At 45.5% G+C, this 20,113-nt stretch overlaps 88 pseudogenes; all 88 read left to right on the top strand.

The window, feature by feature from the left end:
* The first annotated feature begins 243 nt into the window (after positions 1-243).
* On the top strand, positions 244-362 carry LOC140113103 (5S ribosomal RNA; annotated as a pseudogene).
* A 70-nt stretch (positions 363-432) lies between these two features.
* On the top strand, positions 433-551 carry LOC140107895 (5S ribosomal RNA; annotated as a pseudogene).
* A 70-nt stretch (positions 552-621) lies between these two features.
* Positions 622-740, top strand: LOC140106731 (5S ribosomal RNA; annotated as a pseudogene).
* Positions 741-999: 259 nt separating this feature from the next.
* LOC140106120 (5S ribosomal RNA) lies at positions 1,000-1,118 on the top strand (annotated as a pseudogene).
* Positions 1,119-1,188: 70 nt separating this feature from the next.
* Positions 1,189-1,307, top strand: LOC140113019 (5S ribosomal RNA; annotated as a pseudogene).
* A 263-nt stretch (positions 1,308-1,570) lies between these two features.
* On the top strand, positions 1,571-1,689 carry LOC140109336 (5S ribosomal RNA; annotated as a pseudogene).
* Positions 1,690-1,759: 70 nt separating this feature from the next.
* LOC140106226 (5S ribosomal RNA) lies at positions 1,760-1,878 on the top strand (annotated as a pseudogene).
* Positions 1,879-1,948: 70 nt separating this feature from the next.
* LOC140113136 (5S ribosomal RNA) lies at positions 1,949-2,067 on the top strand (annotated as a pseudogene).
* A 72-nt stretch (positions 2,068-2,139) lies between these two features.
* LOC140096962 (5S ribosomal RNA) lies at positions 2,140-2,258 on the top strand (annotated as a pseudogene).
* Positions 2,259-2,330: 72 nt separating this feature from the next.
* Positions 2,331-2,449, top strand: LOC140096951 (5S ribosomal RNA; annotated as a pseudogene).
* A 70-nt stretch (positions 2,450-2,519) lies between these two features.
* LOC140104710 (5S ribosomal RNA) lies at positions 2,520-2,638 on the top strand (annotated as a pseudogene).
* A 261-nt stretch (positions 2,639-2,899) lies between these two features.
* Positions 2,900-3,018, top strand: LOC140112973 (5S ribosomal RNA; annotated as a pseudogene).
* A 70-nt stretch (positions 3,019-3,088) lies between these two features.
* On the top strand, positions 3,089-3,207 carry LOC140103251 (5S ribosomal RNA; annotated as a pseudogene).
* A 72-nt stretch (positions 3,208-3,279) lies between these two features.
* On the top strand, positions 3,280-3,398 carry LOC140105283 (5S ribosomal RNA; annotated as a pseudogene).
* Positions 3,399-3,468: 70 nt separating this feature from the next.
* Positions 3,469-3,587, top strand: LOC140107165 (5S ribosomal RNA; annotated as a pseudogene).
* A 72-nt stretch (positions 3,588-3,659) lies between these two features.
* On the top strand, positions 3,660-3,778 carry LOC140113234 (5S ribosomal RNA; annotated as a pseudogene).
* Positions 3,779-3,848: 70 nt separating this feature from the next.
* LOC140103451 (5S ribosomal RNA) lies at positions 3,849-3,967 on the top strand (annotated as a pseudogene).
* Positions 3,968-4,039: 72 nt separating this feature from the next.
* Positions 4,040-4,158, top strand: LOC140103706 (5S ribosomal RNA; annotated as a pseudogene).
* Positions 4,159-4,228: 70 nt separating this feature from the next.
* On the top strand, positions 4,229-4,347 carry LOC140111075 (5S ribosomal RNA; annotated as a pseudogene).
* Positions 4,348-4,417: 70 nt separating this feature from the next.
* Positions 4,418-4,536, top strand: LOC140105279 (5S ribosomal RNA; annotated as a pseudogene).
* A 70-nt stretch (positions 4,537-4,606) lies between these two features.
* On the top strand, positions 4,607-4,725 carry LOC140107154 (5S ribosomal RNA; annotated as a pseudogene).
* Positions 4,726-4,797: 72 nt separating this feature from the next.
* LOC140094509 (5S ribosomal RNA) lies at positions 4,798-4,916 on the top strand (annotated as a pseudogene).
* A 72-nt stretch (positions 4,917-4,988) lies between these two features.
* Positions 4,989-5,107, top strand: LOC140105589 (5S ribosomal RNA; annotated as a pseudogene).
* A 72-nt stretch (positions 5,108-5,179) lies between these two features.
* On the top strand, positions 5,180-5,298 carry LOC140107475 (5S ribosomal RNA; annotated as a pseudogene).
* Positions 5,299-5,368: 70 nt separating this feature from the next.
* On the top strand, positions 5,369-5,487 carry LOC140106049 (5S ribosomal RNA; annotated as a pseudogene).
* A 72-nt stretch (positions 5,488-5,559) lies between these two features.
* Positions 5,560-5,678, top strand: LOC140112976 (5S ribosomal RNA; annotated as a pseudogene).
* Positions 5,679-5,750: 72 nt separating this feature from the next.
* LOC140109325 (5S ribosomal RNA) lies at positions 5,751-5,869 on the top strand (annotated as a pseudogene).
* Positions 5,870-5,939: 70 nt separating this feature from the next.
* LOC140109247 (5S ribosomal RNA) lies at positions 5,940-6,058 on the top strand (annotated as a pseudogene).
* A 261-nt stretch (positions 6,059-6,319) lies between these two features.
* LOC140094498 (5S ribosomal RNA) lies at positions 6,320-6,438 on the top strand (annotated as a pseudogene).
* A 70-nt stretch (positions 6,439-6,508) lies between these two features.
* On the top strand, positions 6,509-6,627 carry LOC140107110 (5S ribosomal RNA; annotated as a pseudogene).
* A 70-nt stretch (positions 6,628-6,697) lies between these two features.
* LOC140113135 (5S ribosomal RNA) lies at positions 6,698-6,816 on the top strand (annotated as a pseudogene).
* A 72-nt stretch (positions 6,817-6,888) lies between these two features.
* Positions 6,889-7,007, top strand: LOC140104229 (5S ribosomal RNA; annotated as a pseudogene).
* Positions 7,008-7,268: 261 nt separating this feature from the next.
* Positions 7,269-7,387, top strand: LOC140104703 (5S ribosomal RNA; annotated as a pseudogene).
* A 72-nt stretch (positions 7,388-7,459) lies between these two features.
* Positions 7,460-7,578, top strand: LOC140113233 (5S ribosomal RNA; annotated as a pseudogene).
* Positions 7,579-7,648: 70 nt separating this feature from the next.
* On the top strand, positions 7,649-7,767 carry LOC140113003 (5S ribosomal RNA; annotated as a pseudogene).
* Positions 7,768-7,837: 70 nt separating this feature from the next.
* On the top strand, positions 7,838-7,956 carry LOC140094487 (5S ribosomal RNA; annotated as a pseudogene).
* A 72-nt stretch (positions 7,957-8,028) lies between these two features.
* LOC140113218 (5S ribosomal RNA) lies at positions 8,029-8,147 on the top strand (annotated as a pseudogene).
* Positions 8,148-8,219: 72 nt separating this feature from the next.
* Positions 8,220-8,338, top strand: LOC140094476 (5S ribosomal RNA; annotated as a pseudogene).
* Positions 8,339-8,410: 72 nt separating this feature from the next.
* On the top strand, positions 8,411-8,529 carry LOC140106797 (5S ribosomal RNA; annotated as a pseudogene).
* Positions 8,530-8,599: 70 nt separating this feature from the next.
* LOC140112842 (5S ribosomal RNA) lies at positions 8,600-8,718 on the top strand (annotated as a pseudogene).
* A 70-nt stretch (positions 8,719-8,788) lies between these two features.
* LOC140105998 (5S ribosomal RNA) lies at positions 8,789-8,907 on the top strand (annotated as a pseudogene).
* A 72-nt stretch (positions 8,908-8,979) lies between these two features.
* Positions 8,980-9,098, top strand: LOC140112996 (5S ribosomal RNA; annotated as a pseudogene).
* Positions 9,099-9,170: 72 nt separating this feature from the next.
* LOC140109313 (5S ribosomal RNA) lies at positions 9,171-9,289 on the top strand (annotated as a pseudogene).
* A 70-nt stretch (positions 9,290-9,359) lies between these two features.
* On the top strand, positions 9,360-9,478 carry LOC140100297 (5S ribosomal RNA; annotated as a pseudogene).
* Positions 9,479-9,739: 261 nt separating this feature from the next.
* Positions 9,740-9,858, top strand: LOC140094454 (5S ribosomal RNA; annotated as a pseudogene).
* A 70-nt stretch (positions 9,859-9,928) lies between these two features.
* LOC140108421 (5S ribosomal RNA) lies at positions 9,929-10,047 on the top strand (annotated as a pseudogene).
* A 261-nt stretch (positions 10,048-10,308) lies between these two features.
* Positions 10,309-10,427, top strand: LOC140104223 (5S ribosomal RNA; annotated as a pseudogene).
* Positions 10,428-10,688: 261 nt separating this feature from the next.
* LOC140112980 (5S ribosomal RNA) lies at positions 10,689-10,807 on the top strand (annotated as a pseudogene).
* A 70-nt stretch (positions 10,808-10,877) lies between these two features.
* Positions 10,878-10,996, top strand: LOC140110076 (5S ribosomal RNA; annotated as a pseudogene).
* Positions 10,997-11,257: 261 nt separating this feature from the next.
* On the top strand, positions 11,258-11,376 carry LOC140094442 (5S ribosomal RNA; annotated as a pseudogene).
* A 72-nt stretch (positions 11,377-11,448) lies between these two features.
* Positions 11,449-11,567, top strand: LOC140108631 (5S ribosomal RNA; annotated as a pseudogene).
* Positions 11,568-11,639: 72 nt separating this feature from the next.
* LOC140112798 (5S ribosomal RNA) lies at positions 11,640-11,758 on the top strand (annotated as a pseudogene).
* A 70-nt stretch (positions 11,759-11,828) lies between these two features.
* On the top strand, positions 11,829-11,947 carry LOC140105276 (5S ribosomal RNA; annotated as a pseudogene).
* Positions 11,948-12,017: 70 nt separating this feature from the next.
* On the top strand, positions 12,018-12,136 carry LOC140107135 (5S ribosomal RNA; annotated as a pseudogene).
* A 72-nt stretch (positions 12,137-12,208) lies between these two features.
* LOC140113232 (5S ribosomal RNA) lies at positions 12,209-12,327 on the top strand (annotated as a pseudogene).
* A 70-nt stretch (positions 12,328-12,397) lies between these two features.
* On the top strand, positions 12,398-12,516 carry LOC140113176 (5S ribosomal RNA; annotated as a pseudogene).
* A 70-nt stretch (positions 12,517-12,586) lies between these two features.
* LOC140097360 (5S ribosomal RNA) lies at positions 12,587-12,705 on the top strand (annotated as a pseudogene).
* A 70-nt stretch (positions 12,706-12,775) lies between these two features.
* Positions 12,776-12,894, top strand: LOC140094431 (5S ribosomal RNA; annotated as a pseudogene).
* Positions 12,895-12,964: 70 nt separating this feature from the next.
* Positions 12,965-13,083, top strand: LOC140105943 (5S ribosomal RNA; annotated as a pseudogene).
* Positions 13,084-13,153: 70 nt separating this feature from the next.
* Positions 13,154-13,272, top strand: LOC140102389 (5S ribosomal RNA; annotated as a pseudogene).
* Positions 13,273-13,342: 70 nt separating this feature from the next.
* Positions 13,343-13,461, top strand: LOC140095799 (5S ribosomal RNA; annotated as a pseudogene).
* A 70-nt stretch (positions 13,462-13,531) lies between these two features.
* On the top strand, positions 13,532-13,650 carry LOC140110065 (5S ribosomal RNA; annotated as a pseudogene).
* A 261-nt stretch (positions 13,651-13,911) lies between these two features.
* LOC140094420 (5S ribosomal RNA) lies at positions 13,912-14,030 on the top strand (annotated as a pseudogene).
* Positions 14,031-14,102: 72 nt separating this feature from the next.
* LOC140108625 (5S ribosomal RNA) lies at positions 14,103-14,221 on the top strand (annotated as a pseudogene).
* Positions 14,222-14,293: 72 nt separating this feature from the next.
* LOC140112796 (5S ribosomal RNA) lies at positions 14,294-14,412 on the top strand (annotated as a pseudogene).
* Positions 14,413-14,484: 72 nt separating this feature from the next.
* Positions 14,485-14,603, top strand: LOC140104698 (5S ribosomal RNA; annotated as a pseudogene).
* A 70-nt stretch (positions 14,604-14,673) lies between these two features.
* LOC140102378 (5S ribosomal RNA) lies at positions 14,674-14,792 on the top strand (annotated as a pseudogene).
* Positions 14,793-14,862: 70 nt separating this feature from the next.
* Positions 14,863-14,981, top strand: LOC140104108 (5S ribosomal RNA; annotated as a pseudogene).
* Positions 14,982-15,054: 73 nt separating this feature from the next.
* Positions 15,055-15,173, top strand: LOC140112941 (5S ribosomal RNA; annotated as a pseudogene).
* A 72-nt stretch (positions 15,174-15,245) lies between these two features.
* LOC140113507 (5S ribosomal RNA) lies at positions 15,246-15,364 on the top strand (annotated as a pseudogene).
* Positions 15,365-15,434: 70 nt separating this feature from the next.
* On the top strand, positions 15,435-15,553 carry LOC140112181 (5S ribosomal RNA; annotated as a pseudogene).
* A 263-nt stretch (positions 15,554-15,816) lies between these two features.
* Positions 15,817-15,935, top strand: LOC140111522 (5S ribosomal RNA; annotated as a pseudogene).
* A 70-nt stretch (positions 15,936-16,005) lies between these two features.
* On the top strand, positions 16,006-16,124 carry LOC140112940 (5S ribosomal RNA; annotated as a pseudogene).
* Positions 16,125-16,194: 70 nt separating this feature from the next.
* LOC140106792 (5S ribosomal RNA) lies at positions 16,195-16,313 on the top strand (annotated as a pseudogene).
* A 72-nt stretch (positions 16,314-16,385) lies between these two features.
* LOC140094409 (5S ribosomal RNA) lies at positions 16,386-16,504 on the top strand (annotated as a pseudogene).
* A 70-nt stretch (positions 16,505-16,574) lies between these two features.
* On the top strand, positions 16,575-16,693 carry LOC140104204 (5S ribosomal RNA; annotated as a pseudogene).
* Positions 16,694-16,763: 70 nt separating this feature from the next.
* Positions 16,764-16,882, top strand: LOC140094387 (5S ribosomal RNA; annotated as a pseudogene).
* Positions 16,883-16,954: 72 nt separating this feature from the next.
* On the top strand, positions 16,955-17,073 carry LOC140111433 (5S ribosomal RNA; annotated as a pseudogene).
* A 72-nt stretch (positions 17,074-17,145) lies between these two features.
* Positions 17,146-17,264, top strand: LOC140106297 (5S ribosomal RNA; annotated as a pseudogene).
* Positions 17,265-17,336: 72 nt separating this feature from the next.
* On the top strand, positions 17,337-17,455 carry LOC140094376 (5S ribosomal RNA; annotated as a pseudogene).
* A 259-nt stretch (positions 17,456-17,714) lies between these two features.
* LOC140105876 (5S ribosomal RNA) lies at positions 17,715-17,833 on the top strand (annotated as a pseudogene).
* A 72-nt stretch (positions 17,834-17,905) lies between these two features.
* Positions 17,906-18,024, top strand: LOC140112975 (5S ribosomal RNA; annotated as a pseudogene).
* Positions 18,025-18,285: 261 nt separating this feature from the next.
* On the top strand, positions 18,286-18,404 carry LOC140100286 (5S ribosomal RNA; annotated as a pseudogene).
* Positions 18,405-18,665: 261 nt separating this feature from the next.
* LOC140094365 (5S ribosomal RNA) lies at positions 18,666-18,784 on the top strand (annotated as a pseudogene).
* A 70-nt stretch (positions 18,785-18,854) lies between these two features.
* On the top strand, positions 18,855-18,973 carry LOC140109575 (5S ribosomal RNA; annotated as a pseudogene).
* Positions 18,974-19,234: 261 nt separating this feature from the next.
* On the top strand, positions 19,235-19,353 carry LOC140104218 (5S ribosomal RNA; annotated as a pseudogene).
* Positions 19,354-19,614: 261 nt separating this feature from the next.
* On the top strand, positions 19,615-19,733 carry LOC140104693 (5S ribosomal RNA; annotated as a pseudogene).
* A 261-nt stretch (positions 19,734-19,994) lies between these two features.
* Positions 19,995-20,113, top strand: LOC140102367 (5S ribosomal RNA; annotated as a pseudogene).

Here is a 20,113-nt window from a genome sequence, read left to right as displayed (position 1 = left end):
TTGTGTTAGTTTCTCTATGAGATAGTAAAAGAAGGTTCAAATTGAACAGCTGCTGTCAATGGCCATTCAAAGCTGAATGTGCCTGCTCTCGTCAGATCGCAGCAGCAATGCAGCTTAAGGCTTGGCAAGCACCAGCATGGGAGACTGGCTGGGAATCCCAAGTTCCGTTGACCTTTTTGAACCTGAAAATTGTGTTAGTTTCTCTATGAGATAGTAAAAGAAGGTTCAAATTGAACAGCTGCTGTCAATGGCCATTCTAAGCTGAATGTGCCTGCTCTCGTCAGATCGCAGCAGCAATGCAGCTTAAGGCTTGGCTAGTACCAGCATGGGAGACTGGCTGGAAATCCCACGTTCCGTTGACCTTTTTGAACCTGAAAATTGTGTTAGTTTCTCTATGAGATTGTAAAAGAAGGTTCAAATTGAAAAGCTGCTGTCAACGGCCATTCTAAGCTGAATGTGCCTGCTCTCGTCAGATCGCAGCAGCAATGCAGCTTAAGGCTTGGCAAGTACCAGCATGGGAGACTGGCTGGGAATCCCACGTTCTGTTGACCTTTTTGAACCTGAAAATTGTGTTAGTTTCTCTATGAGATAGTAAAAGAAGGTTCAAATTGAACAGCTGCTGTCAACGGCCATTCTAAGCTGAATGTGCCTGCTCTCGTCAGATAGCAGCAGCAATGCAGCTTAAGGCTTGGCAAGTACCAGCATGGGAGACTGGCTGGGAATCCCAAGTTCCGTTGACCTTTTTGAACCTCAAAATTGTGTTAGTTTCTCTATAAGATAGTAAAAGAAGGTTCAAATTGAACAGATGCTTTCAACGGCCATTCTAAGCTGAATGTGCCTGCTCTCGTCATATCACAGCAGCAATGCAGCTTAAGGCTTAGGAAGTACCAGCATGGGAGACTGGCTGGGAATCCCAAGTACCGTTGACCTTTTTGAACCTGAAAATTGTGTTAGTTTCTCTATGAGATAGTAAAAGAAAGTTCAAATTGAACAGCTGCTGTCAACGGCCATTCTAAGCTGAATGTGCCTGCTCTCGTCAGATCGCAGCAGCAATGCAGCTTAAGGCTTAGCAAGTACCAGCATGGGAGACTGGCTGGGAATCCCAAGTTCCGTTGACCTTTTTGAACCTGAAAATTGTGTTAGTTTCTCTATGAGATAGTAAAAGAAGGTTCAAATTGAAAAGCTGCTGTCAACGGCCATTCTAAGCTGAATGTTCCTGCTCTCGTCAGATCGCAGCAGCAATGCAGCTTAAGGCTTAGCAAGTACCAGCATGGGAGACTGGCTGGGAATCCCAAGTTCCATTGACCTTTTTGAACCTGAAAATTGTGTTAGTTTCTCTGTCAAAGATGGTAAAAGAAGGTTCAAATTGAACAGTTGCTGTCAACGGCCATTCTAAGCTGAATGTGCCTCCTCTCGTCAGATCACAGCAGCAATGCAGCTTAAGGCTTGGCAAGTACCAGCATGGCAGACTGGCTGGGAATCTGAAGTACCGTTGACCTTTTTGAACCTGAAAATTGTGTTAGTTTCTCTGTCAAAGATGGTAAAAGAAGGTTCAATTTGAACAGCTGCTGTCAACGGCCATTCTAAGCTGAATGTGCATGCTCTCGTCAGATCGCAGTAGCAATGCAGCTTAAGGCTTGGCAAGTACCAGCGTGGGAGACTGGCTGGGAATCCCAAGTTCCGTTGACCTTTTTGAACCTGAAAATTGTGTTAGTTTCTCTATGAGATAGTAAAAGAAGGTTCAAATTGAACAGCTGCTGTCAACGGCTATTCTAAGCTGAATGTGCCTGCTCTCGTCAGATCGCAGCAGCAATGCAGCTTAAGGCTTGGCAAGTACCAGCATGGGAGACTGGCAGGGAATCCCAAGTTCCGTTGACCTTTTTGAATCTGAAAATTGTGTTAGTTTCTCTATAAGATAGTAAAAGAAGGTTCAAATTGAACAGATGCTTTCAACGGCCATTCTAAGCTGAATGTGCCTGCTCTCGTCAGATCACAGCAGCAATGCAGCTTAAGGCTTAGCAAGTACCAGCATGGGAGACTGGCTGGGAATCCCAAGTACCGTTGACCTTTTTGAACCTAAAAATTGTGTTAGTTTCTCTGTCAAAGATGGTAAAAGAAGGTTCAAATTGAACAGCTGCTGTCAACGGCCATTCTAAGCTGAATGTGCCTGCTCTCGTCAGATCGCAGCAGCAATGCAGCTTAAGGCTTGGCAAGTACCAACATGGGAGACTGGCTGGGAATCCCAAGTTCCGTTGACCTTTTTGAACCTGAAAATTGTGTTAGTTTCTCTGTCAAAGATGGTAAAAGAAGGTTCAAATTGAACAGCTGCTGTCAACGGCCATTCTAAGCTGAATGTGCCTGCTCTCGTCAGATCGCAGCAGCAATGCAGCTTAAGGCTTGGCAAGTACCAACATGGGAGACTGGCTGGGAATCCCAAGTTCCGTTGACCTTTTTGAACCTGAAAATTGTGTTAGTTTCTCTATGAGATAGTAAAAGAAGGTTCAAATTGAACAGCTGCTGTCAACGGCCATTCTAAGCTGAATGTGCCTGCTCTCGTCAGATTGCAGCAGCAATGCAGCTTAAGGCTTGGCAAGTACCAGCATGGGAGACTGGCTGGGAATCCCAAGTTCCGTTGACCTTTTTGAACCTGAAAATTGTATTAGTTTCTCTGTCAAAGATGGCAAAAGAAGGTTCAAATTGAACAGCTGCTGTCAACTGCCATTCTAAGCTGAATGTGCCTGCTCTCGTCAGATTGCAGCAGCAATGCAGCTTAAGGCTTTGTGGGTACCAGCATGGGAGACTGGCTGGGAATCCCAAGTTCCGTTGACCTTTTTGAACCTGAAAGTTGTGTTAGTTTCTCTATGAGATAGTAAAAGAAGGTTCAAATTGAACAGCTGCTGTCAACGGCCATTCTAAGCTGAATGTGCCTGCTCTCGCCAGATCGCAGCAGCAATGCAGCTTAAGGCTTGGCAAGTACCAGCATCGGAGACTGGCTGGGAATCCCAAGTTCCGTTGACCTTTTTGAACCTGAAAATTGTGTTAGTTTCTCTATGAGATAGTAAAAGAAGGTTCAAATTGAACAGCTGCTGTCAACGGCCATTCTAAGCTGAATGTGCCTGCTCTCGTCAGATCGCAGCAGCAATGCAGCTTAAGGCTTGGCAAGTACCAGCATGGGAAACTGGTTGGGAATCCCAAGTTCCGTTGACCTTTTTGAACCTGAAAATTGTGTTAGTTTCTCTGTCAAAGATGGTAAAAGAAGGTTCAAATTGAACAGTTGCTGTCAACGGCCATTCTAAGCTGAATGTGCCTGCTCTCGTCAGATCGCAGCAGCAATGCAGCTTAAGGCTTGGCAAGTACCAGCATCGGAGACTGGCTGGGAATCCCAAGTTCCGTTGACCTTTTTGAACCTGAAAATTGTGTTAGTTTCTCTATGAGATAGTAAAAGAAGGTTCAAATTGAACAGCTGCTGTCAACGGCCATTCTAAGCTGAATGTGCCTGCTCTCACCAGATCGCAGCAGCAATGCAGCTTAAGGCTTGGCAAGTACCAGCATGGGAAACTGGCTGGGAATCCCAAGTTCCGTTGACCTTTTTGAACCTGAAAATTGTGTTAGTTTCTCTGTCAAAGATGGTAAAAGAAGGTTCAAATGGAACAGCTGCTGTCAACTGCCATTCTAAGCTGAATGTGCCTGCTCTCGTCAGATTGCAGCAGCAATGCAGCTTAAGGCTTGGCAAGTACCAGCATGGGAGACTGGCTGGGAATCCCAAGTTCCGTTGACCTTTTTGAACCTGAAAATTGTGTTAGTTTCTCTATGAGATAGTAAAAGAAGGTTCAAATTGAACAGCTGCTGTCAACGGCCATTCTAAGCTGAATGTGCCTGCTCTTATCAGATCGCAGCAGCAATGCAGCTTAAGGCTTGGCAAGTACCAGCATGGGAGACTGGCTGGGAATCCCAAGTTCCGTTGACCTCTTTGAACCTGAAAATTGTATTAGTTTCTCTGTCAAAGATGGTAAAAGAAGGTTCAAATTAAACAGCTGCTGTCAACGGCCGTTCTAAGCTGAATGTGCCTGCTCTCGTCAGATCGCAGCAGCAATGCAGCTTAAGGCTTGGCAAGTACCAGCATGGGAGACTGGCTGGGAATCCCAAGTTCCGTTGACCTTTTTGAACCTGAAAATTGTGTTAGTTTCTCTATGAGATAGTAAAAGAAGGTTCAAATTGAACAGCTGCTGTCAATGGCCATTCTAAGCTGAATGTGCCTGCTCTCGTCAGATCGCAGCAGCAATGCAGCTTAAGGCTTGGCAAGTACCAGCATGGGAGACTGGCTGGGAATCCCAAGTTCCGTTCACCTTTTTGAACCTGAAAATTGTGTTAGTTTCTCTATGAGATAGTAAAAGAAGGTTCAAATTGAACAGTTGCTGTCAACGGCCATTCTAAGCTGAATGTGCCTGCTCTCGTCAGATCGCAGCAGCAATGCAGCTTAAGGCTTGGCAAGTACCAGCATCGGAGACTGGCTGGGAATCCCAAGTTCCGTTGACCTTTTTGAACCTGAAAATTGTGTTAGTTTCTCTATGAGATAGTAAAAGAAGGTTCAAATTGAACAGCTGCTGTCAACGGCCATTCTAAGCTGAATGTGCCTGCTCTCACCAGATCGCAGCAGCAATGCAGCTTAAGGCTTGGCAAGTACCAGCATGGGAAACTGGCTGGGAATCCCAAGTTCCGTTGACCTTTTTGAACCTGAAAATTGTGTTAGTTTCTCTGTCAAAGATGGTAAAAGAAGGTTCAAATTGAACAGCTGCTGTCAACGGCCATTCTAAGCTGAATGTGCCTGCTCTCGTCAGATCGCAGCAGCAATGCAGCTTAAGGCTTGGCAAGTACCAGCATGGGAGACTGGCTGGGAATCCCAAGTTCCGTTGACCTTTTTGAACCTGAAAATTGTGTTAGTTTCTCTGTCAAAGATGGTAAAAGAAGGTTCAAATTGAACAGCTGCTGTCAACGGCCATTCTAAGCTGAATGTGCCTGCTCTCGTCAGATCGCAGCAGCAATGCAGCTTAAGGCTTGGCAAGTACCAGCATGGGAGACTGGCTGGGAATCCCAAGTTCCATTGACCTTTTTGAACCTGAAAATTGTGTTAGTTTCTCTGTCAAAGATGGTAAAAGAAGGTTCAAATTGAACAGCTGCTGTCAACGGCCATTCTAAGCTGAATGTGCCTGCTCTCGTCAGATCGCAGCAGCAATGCAGCTTAAGGCTTGGCAAGTACCAGCATGGGAGACTGGCTGGGGATCCCAAGTTCCGTTGACCTTTTTGAACCTGAAAATTGTGTTAGTTTCTCTATGAGATAGTAAAAGAAGGTTCAAATTGAACAGCTGCTGTCAACGGCCATTCTAAGCTGAATGTGCCTGCTCTCATCAGATCGCAGCAGCAATGCAGCTTAAGGCTTGGCAAGTACCAGCATGGGAGACTGGCTGGGAATCCCAAGTTCCGTTGACCTTTTTGAACCTGAAAATTGTGTTAGTTTCTCTGTCAAAGATGGTAAAAGAAGGTTCAAATTGAACAGCTGCTGTCAACGGCCATTCTAAGCTGAATGGGCCTGCTCTCGTCAGATCGCAGCAGCAATGCAGCTTAAGGCTTGGCAAGTACCAGCATGGGAGACTGGCTGGGAATCTGAAGTACCGTTGACCTTTTTGAACCTGAAAATTGTGTTAGTTTCTCTGTCAAAGATGGTAAAAGAAGGTTCAATTTGAACAGCTGCTGTCAACGGCCATTCTAAGCTGAATGTGCATGCTCTCGTCAGATCGCAGTAGCAATGCAGCTTAAGGCTTGGCAAGTACCAGCGTGGGAGACTGGCTGGGAATCCCAAGTTCCGTTGACCTTTTTGAACCTGAAAATTGTGTTAGTTTCTCTATGAGATAGTAAAAGAAGGTTCAAATTGAACAGCTGCTGTCAACGGCCATTCTAAGCTGAATGTGCCTGCTCTCGTCAGATCGCAGCAGCAATGCAGCTTAAGGCTTGGCAAGTACCAGCATGGGAGACTGGCAGGGAATCCCAAGTTCCGTCGACCTTTTTGAATCTGAAAATTGTGTTAGTTTCTCTATAAGATAGTAAAAGAAGGTTCAAATTGAACAGATGCTTTCAACGGCCATTCTAAGCTGAATGTGCCTGCTCTCGTCAGATCACAGCAGCAATGCAGCTTAAGGATTAGCAAGTACCAGCATGGGAGACTGGCTGGGAATCCCAAGTACCGTTGACCTTTTTGAACCTGAAAATTGTGTTAGTTTCTCTGTCAAAGATGGTAAAAGAAGGTTCAAATTGAACAGCTGCTGTCAACGGCCATTCTAAGCTGAATGTGCCTGCTCTCGTCAGATCGCAGCAGCAATGCAGCTTAAGGCTTGGCAAGTACCAGCATGGGAGACTGGCTGGGAATCCCAAGTTCCGTTGACCTTTTTGAACCTGAAAATTGTGTTAGTTTCTCTATGAGATAGTAAAAGAAGGTTCAAATTGAACAGCTGCTGTCAACGGCCATTCTAAGCTGAATGTGCCTGCTCTCGTCAGATCGCAACAGCAATGCAGCTTAAGGCTTGGCAAGTACCAGCATGGGAGACTGGCAGGGAATACCAAGTTCCGTTGACCTTTTTGAATCTGAAAATTGTGTTAGTTTCTCTATAAGATAGTAAAAGAAGGTTCAAATTGAACAGATGCTTTCAACGGCCATTCTAAGCTGAATGTGCCTGCTCTCGTCAGATCACAGCAGCAATGCAGCTTAAGGCTTAGCAAGTACCAGCATGGGAGACTGGCTGGGAATCCCAAGTACCGTTGACCTTTTTGAACCTGAAAATTGTGTTAGTTTCTCTGTCAAAGATGGTAAAAGAAGGTTCAAATTGAACAGCTGCTGTCAACGTTCATTCTAAGCTGAATGTGCCTGCTCTCGTCAGATCGCAGCAGCAATGCAGCTTAAGGCTTGGCAAGTACCAGCATGGGAGACTGGCTGGGAATCCCAAGTTCCGTTGACCTTTTTGAACCTGAAAATTGTGTTAGTTTCTCTGTCAAAGATGGTAAAAGAAGGTTCAAATTGAACAGCTGCTGTCAACGGCCATTCTAAGCTGAATGTGCCTGCTCTCGTCACATCGCAGCAGCAATGCAGCTTAAGGCTTGGCAAGTACCAACATGGGAGATTGGCTGGGAATCCCAAGTTCCGTTGACCTTTTTGAACCTGAAAATTGTGTTAGTTTCTCTATGAGATAGTAAAAGAAGGTTCAAATTGAACAGCTGCTGTCAACGGCCATTCTAAGCTGAATGTGCCTGCTCTCGTCAGATTGCAGCAGCAATGCAGCTTAAGGCTTGGCAAGTACCAGCATGGGAGACTGGCTGGGAATCCCAAGTTCCGTTGACCTTTTTGAACCTGAAAATTGTATTAGTTTCTCTGTCAAAGATGGCAAAAGAAGGTTCAAATTGAACAGCTGCTGTCAACTGCCATTCTAAGCTGAATGTGCCTGCTCTCGTCAGATTGCAGCAGCAATGCAGCTTAAGGCTTGGCAAGTACCAGCATGGGAGACTGGCTGGGAATCCCAAGTTCCGTTGACCTTTTTGAACCTGAAAGTTGTGTTAGTTTCTCTATGAGATAGTAAAAGAAGGTTCAAATTGAACAGCTGCTGTCAACGGCCATTCTAAGCTGAATGTGCCTGCTCTTGCCAGATCGCAGCAGCAATGCAGCTTAAGGCTTGGCAAGTACCAGCATGGGAGACTGGCTGGGAATCCCAAGTTCCGTTGACCTTTTTGAACCTGAAAATTGTGTTAGTTTCTCTATGAGATAGTAAAAGAAGGTTCAAATTGAACAGCTGCTGTCAACGGCCATTCTAAGCTGAATGTGCCTGCTCTCGTCAGATCGCAGCAGCAATGCAGCTTAAGGCTTGGCAAGTACCAGCATGGGAGACTGGCTGGGAATCCCAAGTTCCGTTGACCTTTTTGAACCTGAAAATTGTGTTAGTTTCTCTGTCAAAGATGGTAAAAGAAGGTTCAAATTGAACAGCTGCTGTCAACGGCCATTCTAAGCTGAATGTGCCTGCTCTCGTCAGATCGCAGCAGCACTGCAGCTTAAGGCTTGGCAAGTACCAGCATGGGAGACTGGCTGGGAATCCCAAGTTCCATTGACCTTTTTGAACCTGAAAATTGTGTTAGTTTCTCTGTCAAAGATGGTAAAAGAAGGTTCAAATTGAACAGCTGCTGTCAACGGCCATTCTAAGCTGAATGTGCCTGCTCTCGTCAGATCGCAGCAGCAATGCAGCTTAAGGCTTGGCAAGTACCAGCATGGGAGACTGGCTGGGAATCCCAAGTTCCGTTGACCTTTTTGAACCTGAAAATTGTGTTAGTTTCTCTGTCAAAGATGGTAAAAGAAGGTTCAAATTGAACAGCTGCTGTCAACGGCCATTCTAAGCTGAATGTGCCTGCTCTCGTCAGATCGCAGCACCAATGCAGCTTAAGGCTTGGCAAGTACCAACATGGGAGACTGGCTGGGAATCCCAAGTTCCGTTGACCTTTTTGAACCTGAAAATTGTGTTAGTTTCTCTATGAGATAGTAAAAGAAGGTTCAAATTGAACAGCTGCTGTCAACTGCCATTCTAAGCTGAATGTGCCTGCTCTCGTCAGATCGCAGCAGCAATGCAGCTTAAGGCTTGGCAAGTACCAGCATGGGAGACTGCCTGGGGATCCCAAGTTCCGTTGACCTTTTTGAACCTGAAAATTGTGTTAGTTTCTCTATGAGATAGTAAAAGAAGGTTCAAATTGAACAGCTGCTGTCAACGGCCATTCTAAGCTGAATGTGCCTGCTCTCATCAGATCGCAGCAGCAATGCAGCTTAAGGCTTGGCAAGTACCAGCATGGGAGACTGGCTGGGAATCCCAAGTTCCGTTGACCTTTTTGAACCTGAAAATTGTGTTAGTTTCTCTGTCAAAGATGGTAAAAGAAGGTTCAAATTGAACAGCTGCTGTCAACGGCCATTCTAAACTGAATGTGCCTGCTCTCGTCAGATCGCAGCAGCAATGCAGCTTAAGGCTTGGCAAGTACCAGCATGGGAGACTGGCTGGGAATCTGAAGTACCGTTGACCTTTTTGAACCTGAAAATTGTGTTAGTTTCTCTGTCAAAGATGGTAAAAGAAGGTTCAATTTGAACAGCTGCTGTCAACGGCCATTCTAAGCTGAATGTGCATGCTCTCGTCAGATCGCAGTAGCAATGCAGCTTAAGGCTTGGCAAGTACCAGCGTGGGAGACTGGCTGGGAATCCCAAGTTCCGTTGACCTTTTTGAACCTGAAAATTGTGTTAGTTTCTCTATGAGATAGTAAAAGAAGGTTCAAATTGAACAGCTGCTGTCAACGGCCATTCTAAGCTGAATGTGCCTGCTCTCGTCAGATCGCAGCAGCAATGCAGCTTAAGGCTTGGCAAGTACCAGCATGGGAGACTGGCAGGGAATCCCAAGTTCCGTTGACCTTTTTGAATCTGAAAATTGTGTTAGTTTCTCTATAATATAGTAAAAGAAGGTTCAAATTGAACAGATGCTTTCAACGGCCATTCTAAGCTGAATGTGCCTGCTCTCGTCAGATCACAGCAGCAATGCAGCTTAAGGATTAGCAAGTACCAGCATGGGAGACTGGCTGGGAATCCCAAGTACCGTTGACCTTTTTGAACCTGAAAATTGTGTTAGTTTCTCTGTCAAAGATGGTAAAAGAAGGTTCAAATTGAACAGCTGCTGTCAACGGCCATTCTAAGCTGAATGTGCCTGCTCTCGTCAGATCGCAGCAGCAATGCAGCTTAAGGCTTGGCAAGTACCAGCATGGGAGACTGGCTGGGAATCCCAAGTTCCGTTGACCTTTTTGAACCTGAAAATTGTGTTAGTTTCTCTATGAGATAGTAAAAGAAGGTTCAAATTGAACAGCTGCTGTCAACGGCCATTCTAAGCTGAATGTGCCTGCTCTCGTCAGATCGCAACAGCGATGCAGCTTAAGGCTTGGCAAGTACCAGCATGGGAGACTGGCAGGGAATCCCAAGTTCCGTTGACCTTTTTGAATCTGAAAATTGTGTTAGTTTCTCTATAAGATAGTAAAAGAAGGTTCAAATTGAACAGATGCTTTCAATGGCCATTCTAAGCTGAATGTGCCTGCTCTCGTCAGATCACAGCAGCAATGCAGCTTAAGGCTTAGCAAGTACCAGCATGGGAGACTGGCTGGGAATCCCAAGTACCGTTGACCTTTTTGAACCTGAAAATTGTGTTAGTTTCTCTGTCAAAGATGGTAAAAGAAGGTTCAAATTGAACAGCTGCTGTCAACGTTCATTCTAAGCTGAATGTGCCTGCTCTCGTCAGATCGCAGCAGCAATGCAGCTTAAGGCTTGGCAAGTACCAGCATGGGAGACTGGCTGGGAATCCCAAGTTCCGTTGACCTTTTTGAACCTGAAAATTGTGTTAGTTTCTCTGTCAAAGATGGTAAAAGAAGGTTCAAATTGAACAGCTGCTGTCAACGGCCATTCTAAGCTGAATGTGCCTGCTCTCGTCACATCGCAGCAGCAATGCAGCTTAAGGCTTGGCAAGTACCAACATGGGAGATTGGCTGGGAATCCCAAGTTCCGTTGACCTTTTTGAACCTGAAAATTGTGTTAGTTTCTCTATGAGATAGTAAAAGAAGCTTCAAATTGAACAGCTGCTGTCAACGGCCATTCTAAGCTGAATGTGCCTGCTCTCGTCAGATTGCAGCAGCAATGCAGCTTAAGGCTTGGCAAGTACCAACATGGGAGATTGGCTGGGAATCCCAAGTTCCGTTGACCTTTTTGAACCTGAAAATTGTGTTAGTTTCTCTATGAGATAGTAAAAGAAGGTTCAAATTGAACAGCTCCTGTCAACGGCCATTCTAAGCTGAATGTGCCTGCTCTCATCAGATCGCAGCAGCAATGCAGCTTAAGGGTTGGCAAGTACCAGCATGGGAGACTGGCTGGGAATCCCAAGTTCCGTTGACCTTTTTGAACCTGAAAATTGTATTAGTTTCTATGTCAAAGATGGTAAAAGAAGGTTCAAATTGAACAGCTGCTGTAAACGGCCATTCTAAGCTGAACGTGCCTACACTCGTCAGATCGCAGCAGCAATGCAGCTTAAGGCTTGGCAAGTACCAGCATGGGAGACTGGCTGGGAATCCCAAGTTCCGTTGACCTTTTTGAACCTGAAAATTGTGTTAGTTTCTCTTTGAGATAGTAAAAGAAGGTTGAAATTGAACAGCTGCTGTCAACGGCCATTCTAAGCTGAATGTGCCTGCTCTCGTCAGATCGCAGCAGCAATGCAGCTTAAGGCTTGGCAAGTACCAGCATGGGAGACTGGCTGGGAATCCCAAGTTCCGTTGACCTTTTTGAACCTGAAAATTGTGTTAGTTTCCCTGTCAAAGATAGTAAAAGAAGGTTCAAATTGAACAGCTGCTGTCAACAGCCATTCTAAGCTGAATGTGCCTGCTCTCATCAGATCGCAGCAGCAATGCAGTTTAAGGCTTGGCAAGTACCAGCATGGGAGACTGGCTGGGAATCCCAAGTTCCGTTGACCTTTTTGAACCTGAAAATTGTGTTAGTTTATCTGTCAAAGATGGTAAAAGAAGGTTCAAATTGAACAGCTCCTGTCAACGGCCATTCTAAGCTGAATGGGCCTGCTCTCGTCAGATCGCAGCAGCAATGCAGCTTAAGGCTTGGCAAGTACCAGCATGGGAGACTGGCTGGGAATCCCAAGTTCCATTGACCTTTTTGAACCTGAAAATTGTGTTAGTTTCTCTATGAGATAGTAAAAGAAGGTTCAAATTGAACAGTTGCTGTCAACGGCCATTCTAAGCTGAATGTGCCTGCTCTCGTCAGATCGCAGCAGCAATGCAGCTTAAGGCTTGGCAAGTACCAGCATCGGAGACTGGCTGGGAATCCCAAGTTCCGTTGACCTTTTTGAACCTGAAAATTGTGTTAGTTTCTCTATGAGATAGTAAAAGAAGGTTCAAATTGAACAGCTGCTGTCAACGGCCATTCTAAGCTGAATGTGCCTGCTCTCACCAGATCGCAGCAGCAATGCAGCTTAAGGCTTGGCAAGTACCAGCATGGGAAACTGGCTGGGAATCCCAAGTTCCGTTGACCTTTTTGAACCTGAAAATTGTGTTAGTTTCTCTGTCAAAGATGGTAAAAGAAGGTTCAAATGGAACAGCTGCTGTCAACTGCCATTCTAAGCTGAATGTGCCTGCTCTCGTCAGATTGCAGCAGCAATGCAGCTTAAGGCTTGGCAAGTACCAGCATGGGAGACTGGCTGGGAATCCCAAGTTCCGTTGACCTTTTTGAACCTGAAAATTGTGTTAGTTTCTCTATGAGATAGTAAAAGAAGGTTCAAATTGAACAGCTGCTGTCAACGGCCATTCTAAGCTGAATGTGCCTGCTCTCGTCAGATCGCAGCAGCAATGCAGCTTAAGGCTTGGCAAGTACCAGAATGGGAGACTGGCTGGGAATCCCAAGTTCCGTTGACCTTTTTGAACCTGAAAATTGTGTTAGTTTCTCTATGAGATAGTAAAAGAAGGTTCAAATTGAACAGCTGCTGTCAACGGCCATTCTAAGCTGAATTTGCCTGCTCTCATCAGATCGCAGCAGCAATGCAGCTTAAGGCTTGGCAAGTACCAGCATGGGAGACTGGCTGGGAATCCCAAGTTCCGTTGACCTTTTTGAACCTGAAAATTGTGTTAGTTTCTCTATAAGATAGTAAAAGAAGGTTCAAATTGAACAGCTGCTGTCAACGGCCATTCTAAGCTGAATGTGCCTGCTCTCGTCAGATCGCAGCAGCAATGCAGCTTAAGGCTTGGCAAGTACCAGCATGGGAGACTGGCTGGGAATCCCAAGTTCCGTTGACCTTTTTGAACCTGAAAATTGTGTTAGTTTCTCTATGAGATAGTAAAAGAAGGTTCAAATTGAACAGCTGCTGTCAACGGCCATTCTAAGCTGAATGTGCCTGCTCTCATCAGATCGCAGCAGCAATGCAGCTTAAGGCTTGGCAAGTACCAGCATGGGAGACTGGCTGGGAATCCCAAGTTCCGTTGACCTTTTTGAACCTGAAAATTGTGTTAGTTTCTCTATGAGATAGTAAAAGAAGGTTCAAATTGAACAGCTGCTGTCAACGGCCATTCTAAGCTGAATGTGCCTGCTCTCGTCAGATCGCAGCAGCAATGTAGCTTAAGGCTTGGCAAGTACCAGCATGGGAGACTGGCTGGGAATCCCAAGTTCCGTTGACCTTTTTGAACCTGAAAATTGTGTTAGTTTCTCTATGAGATAGTAAAAGAAGGTTCAAATTGAACAGCTGCTGTCAACGGCCATTCTAAGCTGAATGTGCCTGCTCTCGTCAGATCGCAGCAGCAATGCAGCTTAAGGCTTGGCAAGTACCAGCGTGGGAGACTGGCTGGGAATCCCAAGTTCCGTTGACCTTTTTGAACTTGAAAATTGTGTTAGTTTCTCTATGAGATAGTAAAAGAAGGTTCAAATTGAACAGCTCCTGTCAACGGCCATTCTAAGCTGAATGTGCCTGCTCTCATCAGATCGCAGCAGCAATGCAGCTTAAGGGTTGGCAAGTACCAGCATGGGAGACTGGCTGGGAATCCCAAGTTCCGTTGACCTTTTTGAACCTGAAAATTGTATTAGTTTCTCTGTCAAAGATGGTAAAAGAAGGTTCAAATTGAACAGCTGCTGTAAACGGCCATTCTAAGCTGAACGTGCCTACACTCGTCAGATCGCAGCAGCAATGCAGCTTAAGGCTTGGCAAGTACCAGCATGGGAGACTGGCTGGGAATCCCAAGTTCCGTTGACCTTTTTGAACCTGAAAATTGTGTTAGTTTCTCTTTGAGATAGTAAAAGAAGGTTTAAATTGAACAGCTGCTGTCAACGGCCATTCTAAGCTGAATGTGCCTGCTCTCGTCAGATCGCAGCAGCAATGCAGCTTAAGGCTTGGCAAGTACCAGCATGGGAGACTGGCTGGGAATCCCAAGTTCCGTTGACCTTTTTGAACCTGAAAATTGTGTTAGTTTCCCTGTCAAAGATAGTAAAAGAAGGTTCAAATTGAACAGCTGCTGTCAACAGCCATTCTAAGCTGAATGTGCCTGCTCTCATCAGATCGCAGCAGCAATGCAGTTTAAGGCTTGGCAAGTACCAGCATGGGAGACTGGCTGGGAATCCCAAGTTCCGTTGACCTTTTTGAACCTGAAAATTGTGTTAGTTTATCTGTCAAAGATGGTAAAAGAAGGTTCAAATTGAACAGCTGCTGTCAACGGCCATTCTAAGCTGAATGGGCCTGCTCTCGTCAGATCGCAGCAGCAATGCAGCTTAAGGCTTGGCAAGTACCAGCATGGGAGACTGGCTGGGAATCCCAAGTTCCATTGACCTTTTTGAACCTGAAAATTGTGTTAGTTTCTCTGTCAAAGATGGTAAAAGAAGGTTCAAATTGAACAGCTGCTGTCAACGGCCATTCTAAGCTGAATGTGCCTGCTCTCGTCAGATTGCAGCAGCAATGCAGCTTAAGGCTTGGCAAGTACCAGCATGGGAGACTGGCTGGGAATCCCAAGTTCCGTTGACCTTTTTGAATCTGAAAATTGTGTTAGTTTCTCTATGAGATAGTAAAAGAAGGTTCAAATTGAACAGCTGCTGTCAACGGCCATTCTAAGCTGAATGTGCCTGCTCTCGTCAGATCGCAGCAGCAATGTAGCTTAAGGCTTGGCAAGTACCAGCATGGGAGACTGGCTGGGAATCCCAAGTTCCGTTGACCTTTTTGAACCTGAAAATTGTGTTAGTTTCTCTATGAGATAGTAAAAGAAGGTTCAAATTGAACAGCTGCTGTCAACGGCCATTCTAATCTGAATGTGCCTGCTCTCGTCAGATCGCAGCAGCAATGCAGCTTAAGGCTTGGCAAGTACCAGCATGGGAGACTGGCTGGGAATCCCAAGTTCCGTTGACCTTTTTGAACCTGAAAATTGTGTTAGTTTCTCTGTCAAAGATGGTAAAAGAAAGGTTCAAATTGAACAGCTGCTGTCAACGGCCATTCTAAGCTGAATGTGCCTGCTCTCGTCAGATTGCAGCAGCAATGCAGCTTAAGGCTTGGCAAGTACCAGCATGGGAGACTGGCTGGGAATCCCAAGTTCCATTGACCTTTTTGAACCTGAAAATTGTGTTAGTTTCTCTGTCAAAGATGGTAAAAGAAGGTTCAAATTGAAAAGCTGCTGTCAACGGCCATTCTAAGCTGAATGTGCCTGCTCTCGTCAGATCGCAGCAGCAATGCAGCTTAAGGCTTGGCAAGTACCAGAATGGGAGACTGGCTGGGAATCCCAAGTTCTGTTGACCTTTTTGAACCTGAAAATTGTGTTAGTTTCTCTATGAGATAGTAAAAGAAGGTTCAAATTGAACAGCTGCTGTCAACGGCCATTCTAAGCTGAATGAGCCTGCTCTCATCAGATCGCAGCAGCAATGCAGCTTAAGGCTTGGCAAGTACCAGCATGGGAGACTGGCTGGGAATCCCAAGTTCCTTTGACCTTTTTGAACCTGAAAATTGTGTTAGTTTCTCTGTCAAAGATGGTAAAAGAAGGTTCAAATTGAACAGCTGCTGTCAACGGCCATTCTAAGCTGAAAGGGCCTGCTCTTGTCAGATCGCAGCAGCAATGCTGCTTAAGGCTTGGCAAGTACCAGCATGGGAGACTGGCTGTGAATCCCAAGTTCCATTGACCTTTTTGAACCTGAAAATTGTGTTAGTTTCTCTGTCAAAGATGGTAAAAGAAGGTTCAAATTGAACAGCTGCTGTCAACGGCCATTCTAAGCTGAATGGGCCTGCTCTCGTCAGATCGCAGCAGCAATGCAGCTTAAGGCTTGGCAAGTACCAGCATGGGAGACTGGCTTGGAATCCCAAGTTCCGTTGACCTTTTTGAACCTGAAAATTGTATTAGTTTCTCTATGAGATAGTAAAAGAAGGTTCAAATTGAACAGCTGCTGTCAACGGCCATTCTAAGCTGAATGTGCCTGCTCTCGTCAGATTGCAGCAGCAATGCAGCTTAAGGCTTGGCAAGTACCAGCATGGGAGACTGGCTGGGAATCCCAAGTTCCATTGACCTTTTTGAACCTGAAAATTGTGTTAGTTTCTCTATGAGATAGTAAAAGAAGGTTCAAATTGAACAGCTGCTGTCAACGGCCATTCTAAGCTGAATGTGCCTGCTCTCGTCAGATCGCAGCAGCAATGCAACTTAAGGCTTGGCAAGTACCAGCATGGGAGACTGGCTGGGAATCCCAAGTTCTGTTGACCTTTTTGAACCTGAAAATTGTATTAGTTTCTCTGTCAAAGATGGTAAAAGAAGGTTCAAATTGAACAGCTGCTGTCAACGGCCATTCTAAGCTGAATGTGCCTGCTCTCGTCAGATCGCAGCAGCAATGCAGCTTAAGGCTTGGCAAGTACCAGCATGGGAGACTGGCTGGGAATCCCAAGTTCCGTTGACCTTTTTGAACCTGAAAATTGTGTTAGTTTCTCTATAAGATAGTAAAAGAAGGTTCAAATTGAAAAGCTGCTGTCAACGGCCATTCTAAGCTGAATGTGCCTGCTCTCGTCAGATCGCAGCAGCAATGCAGCTTATGGCTTGGCAAGTACCAGCATGGGAGACTGGCTGGGAATCCCAAGTTCCGTTGACCTTTTTGAACCTGAAAATTGTGTTAGTTTCTCTATGAGATAGTAAAAGAAGGTTCAAATTGAACAGCTGCTGTCAACGGCCATTCTAAGCTGAATGTGCCTGCTCTCGTCAGATCGCAGCAGCAATGCAGCTTAAGGCTTGGCAAGTACCAGCATGGGAGACTGGCTGGGAATCCCAAGTTCCGTTGACCTTTTTGAACCTGAAAATTGTGTTAGTTTCTCTGTCAAAGATGGTAAAAGAAGGTTCAAATTGAACAGCTGCTGTCAACGGCAATTCTAAGCTGAATGTGCCTGCTCTCGTCAGATCGCAGCAGCAATGCAGCTTAAGGCTTGGCAAGTACCAGCATGGGAGACTGGCTGGGAATCCCAAGTTCCATTGACCTTTTTGAACCTGAAAATTGTGTTAGTTTCTCTGTCAAAGATGGTAAAAGAAGGTTCAAATTGAACAGCTGCTGTCAACGGCCATTCTAAGCTGAATGTGCCTGCTCTTGTCAGATCGCAGCAGCAATGCAGCTTAAGGCTTGGCAAGTACCAGCATGGGAGACTGGCTGGGAATCCCAAGTTCCGTTGACCTTTTTGAACCTGAAAATTTTGTTAGTTTCTCTGTCAAAGATGGTAAAAGAAGGTTCAAATTGAACAGCTGCTGTCAACGGCCATTCTAAGCTGAATGTGCCTGCTCTCGTCAGATCGCAGCAGCAATGCAGCTTAAGGCTTGGCAAGTACCAGCATGGGAGACTGGCTGGGAATCCCAAGTTCCGTTGACCTTTTTGAACCTGAAAATTGTGTTAGTTTCTCTATGAGATAGTAAAAGAAGGTTCAAATTGAACAGCTGCTGTCAACTGCCATTCTAAGCTGAATGTGCCTGCTCTCGTCAGATCGCAGCAGCAATGCAGCTTAAGGCTTGGCAAGTACCAGCATGGGAGACTGGCTGGGGATCCCAAGTTCCGTTGACCTTTTTGAACCTGAAAATTGTGTTAGTTTCTCTATGAGATAGTAAAAGAAGTTTCAAATTGAACAGCTGCTGTCAACGGCCATTCTAAGCTGAATGTGCCTGCTCTCATCAGATCGCAGCAGCAATGCAGCTTAAGGCTTGGCAAGTACCAGCATGGGAGACTGGCTGGGAATCCCAAGTTCCGTTGACCTTTTTGAACCTGAAAATTGTGTTAGTTTCTCTGTCAAAGATGGTAAAAGAAGGTTCAAATTGAACAGCTGCTGTCAACGGCCATTCTAAGCTGAATGGGCCTGCTCTCGTCAGATCGCAGCAGCAATGCAGCTTAAGGCTTGGCAAGTACCAGCATGGGAGACTGGCTGGGAATCTGAAGTACCGTTGACCTTTTTGAACCTGAAAATTGTGTTAGTTTCTCTGTCAAAGATGGTAAAAGAAGGTTCAATTTGAACAGCTGCTGTCAACGGCCATTATAAGCTGAATGTGCATGCTCTCGTCAGATCGCAGTAGCAATGCAGCTTAAGGCTTGGCAAGTACCAGCGTGGGAGACTGGCTGGGAATCCCAAGTTCCGTTGACCTTTTTGAACCTGAAAATTGTGTTAGTTTCTCTATGAGATAGTAAAAGAAGGTTCAAATTGAACAGCTGCTGTCAACGGCCATTCTAAGCTGAATGTGCCTGCTCTCGTCAGATCGCAGCAGCAATGCAGCTTAAGGCTTGGCAAGTACCAGCATGGGAGACTGGCAGGGAATCCCAAGTTCCGTTGACCTTTTTGAATCTGAAAATTGTGTTTGTTTCTCTATAAGATAGTAAAAGAAGGTTCAAATTGAACAGATGCTTTCAACGGCCATTCTAAGCTGAATGTGCCTGCTCTCGTCAGATCACAGCAGCAATGCAGCTTAAGGATTAGCAAGTACCAGCATGGGAGACTGGCTGGGAATCCCAAGTACCGTTGACCTTTTTGAACCTGAAAATTGTGTTAGTTTCTCTGTCAAAGATGGTAAAAGAAGGTTCAAATTGAACAGCTGCTGTCAACGGCCATTCTAAGCTGAATGTGCCTGCTCTCGTCAGATCGCAGCAGCAATGCAGCTTAAGGCTTGGCAAGTACCAGCATGGGAGACTGGCTGGGAATCCCAAGTTCCGTTGACCTTTTTGAACCTGAAAATTGTGTTAGTTTCTCTATGAGATAGTAAAAGAAGGTTCAAATTGAACAGCTGCTGTCAACGGCCATTCTAAGCTGAATGTGCCTGCTCTCGTCAGATCGCAACAGCAATGCAGCTTAAGGCTTGGCAAGTACCAGCATGGGAGACTGGCAGGGAATCCCAAGTTCCGTTGACCTTTTTGAATCTGAAAACTGTGTTAGTTTCTCTATAAGATAGTAAAAGAAGGTTCAAATTGAACAAATGCTTTCAATGGCCATTCTAAGCTGAATGTGCCTGCTCTCGTCAGATCACAGCAGCAATGCAGCTTAAGGCTTAGCAAGTACCAGCATGGGAGACTGGCTGGGAATCCCAAGTACCGTTGACCTTTTTGAACCTGAAAATTGTGTTAGTTTCTCTGTCAAAGATGGTAAAAGAAGGTTCAAATTGAACAGCTGCTGTCAACGTTCATTCTAAGCTGAATGTGCCTGCTCTCGTCAGATCGCAGCAGCAATGCAGCTTAAGGCTTGGCAAGTACCAGCATGGGAGACTGGCTGGGAATCCCAAGTTCCGTTGACCTTTTTGAACCTGAAAATTGTGTTAGTTTCTCTGTCAAAGATGGTAAAAGAAGGTTCAAATTGAACAGCTGCTGTCAACGGCCAATCTAAGCTGAATGTGCCTGCTCTCGTCACATCGCAGCAGCAATGCAGCTTAAGGCTTGGCAAGTACCAACATGGGAGATTGGCTGGGAATCCCAAGTTCCGTTGACCTTTTTGAACCTGAAAATTGTGTTAGTTTCTCTATGAGATAGTAAAAGAAGGTTCAAATTGAACAGCTGCTGTCAACGGCCATTCTAAGCTGAATGTGCCTGCTCTCGTCAGATTGCAGCAGCAATGCAGCTTAAGGCTTGGCAAGTACCAGCATGGGAGACTGGCTGGGAATCCCAAGTTCCGTTGACCTTTTTGAACCTGAAAATTGTGTTAGTTTCTCTGTCAAAGATGGTAAAAGAAGGTTCAAATTGAACAGCTGCTGTCAACGGCCATTCTAAGCTGAATGTGCCTGCTCTCGTCACATCGCAGCAGCAATGCAGCTTAAGGCTTGGCAAGTACCAACATGGGAGATTGGCTGGGAATCCCAAGTTCCGTTGACCTTTTTGAACCTGAAAATTGTGTTAGTTTCTCTATGAGATAGTAAAAGAAGGTTCAAATTGAACAGCTGCTGTCAACGGCCATTCTAAGCTGAATGTGCCTGCTCTCGTCAGATCGCAGCAGCAATGTAGCTTAAGGCTTGGCAAGTACCAGCATGGGAGACTGGCTGGGAATCCCAAGTTCCGTTGACC

The sequence above is a fragment of the Engystomops pustulosus genome, chromosome 1, assembly GCF_040894005.1.
Source record: "Engystomops pustulosus chromosome 1, aEngPut4.maternal, whole genome shotgun sequence".
Lineage (NCBI taxonomy): Eukaryota > Metazoa > Chordata > Amphibia > Anura > Leptodactylidae > Engystomops > Engystomops pustulosus.
The sequence above is the reverse complement of the archived record's forward strand: the minus strand, read 5'-3'. Positions and strand labels throughout refer to the sequence as shown.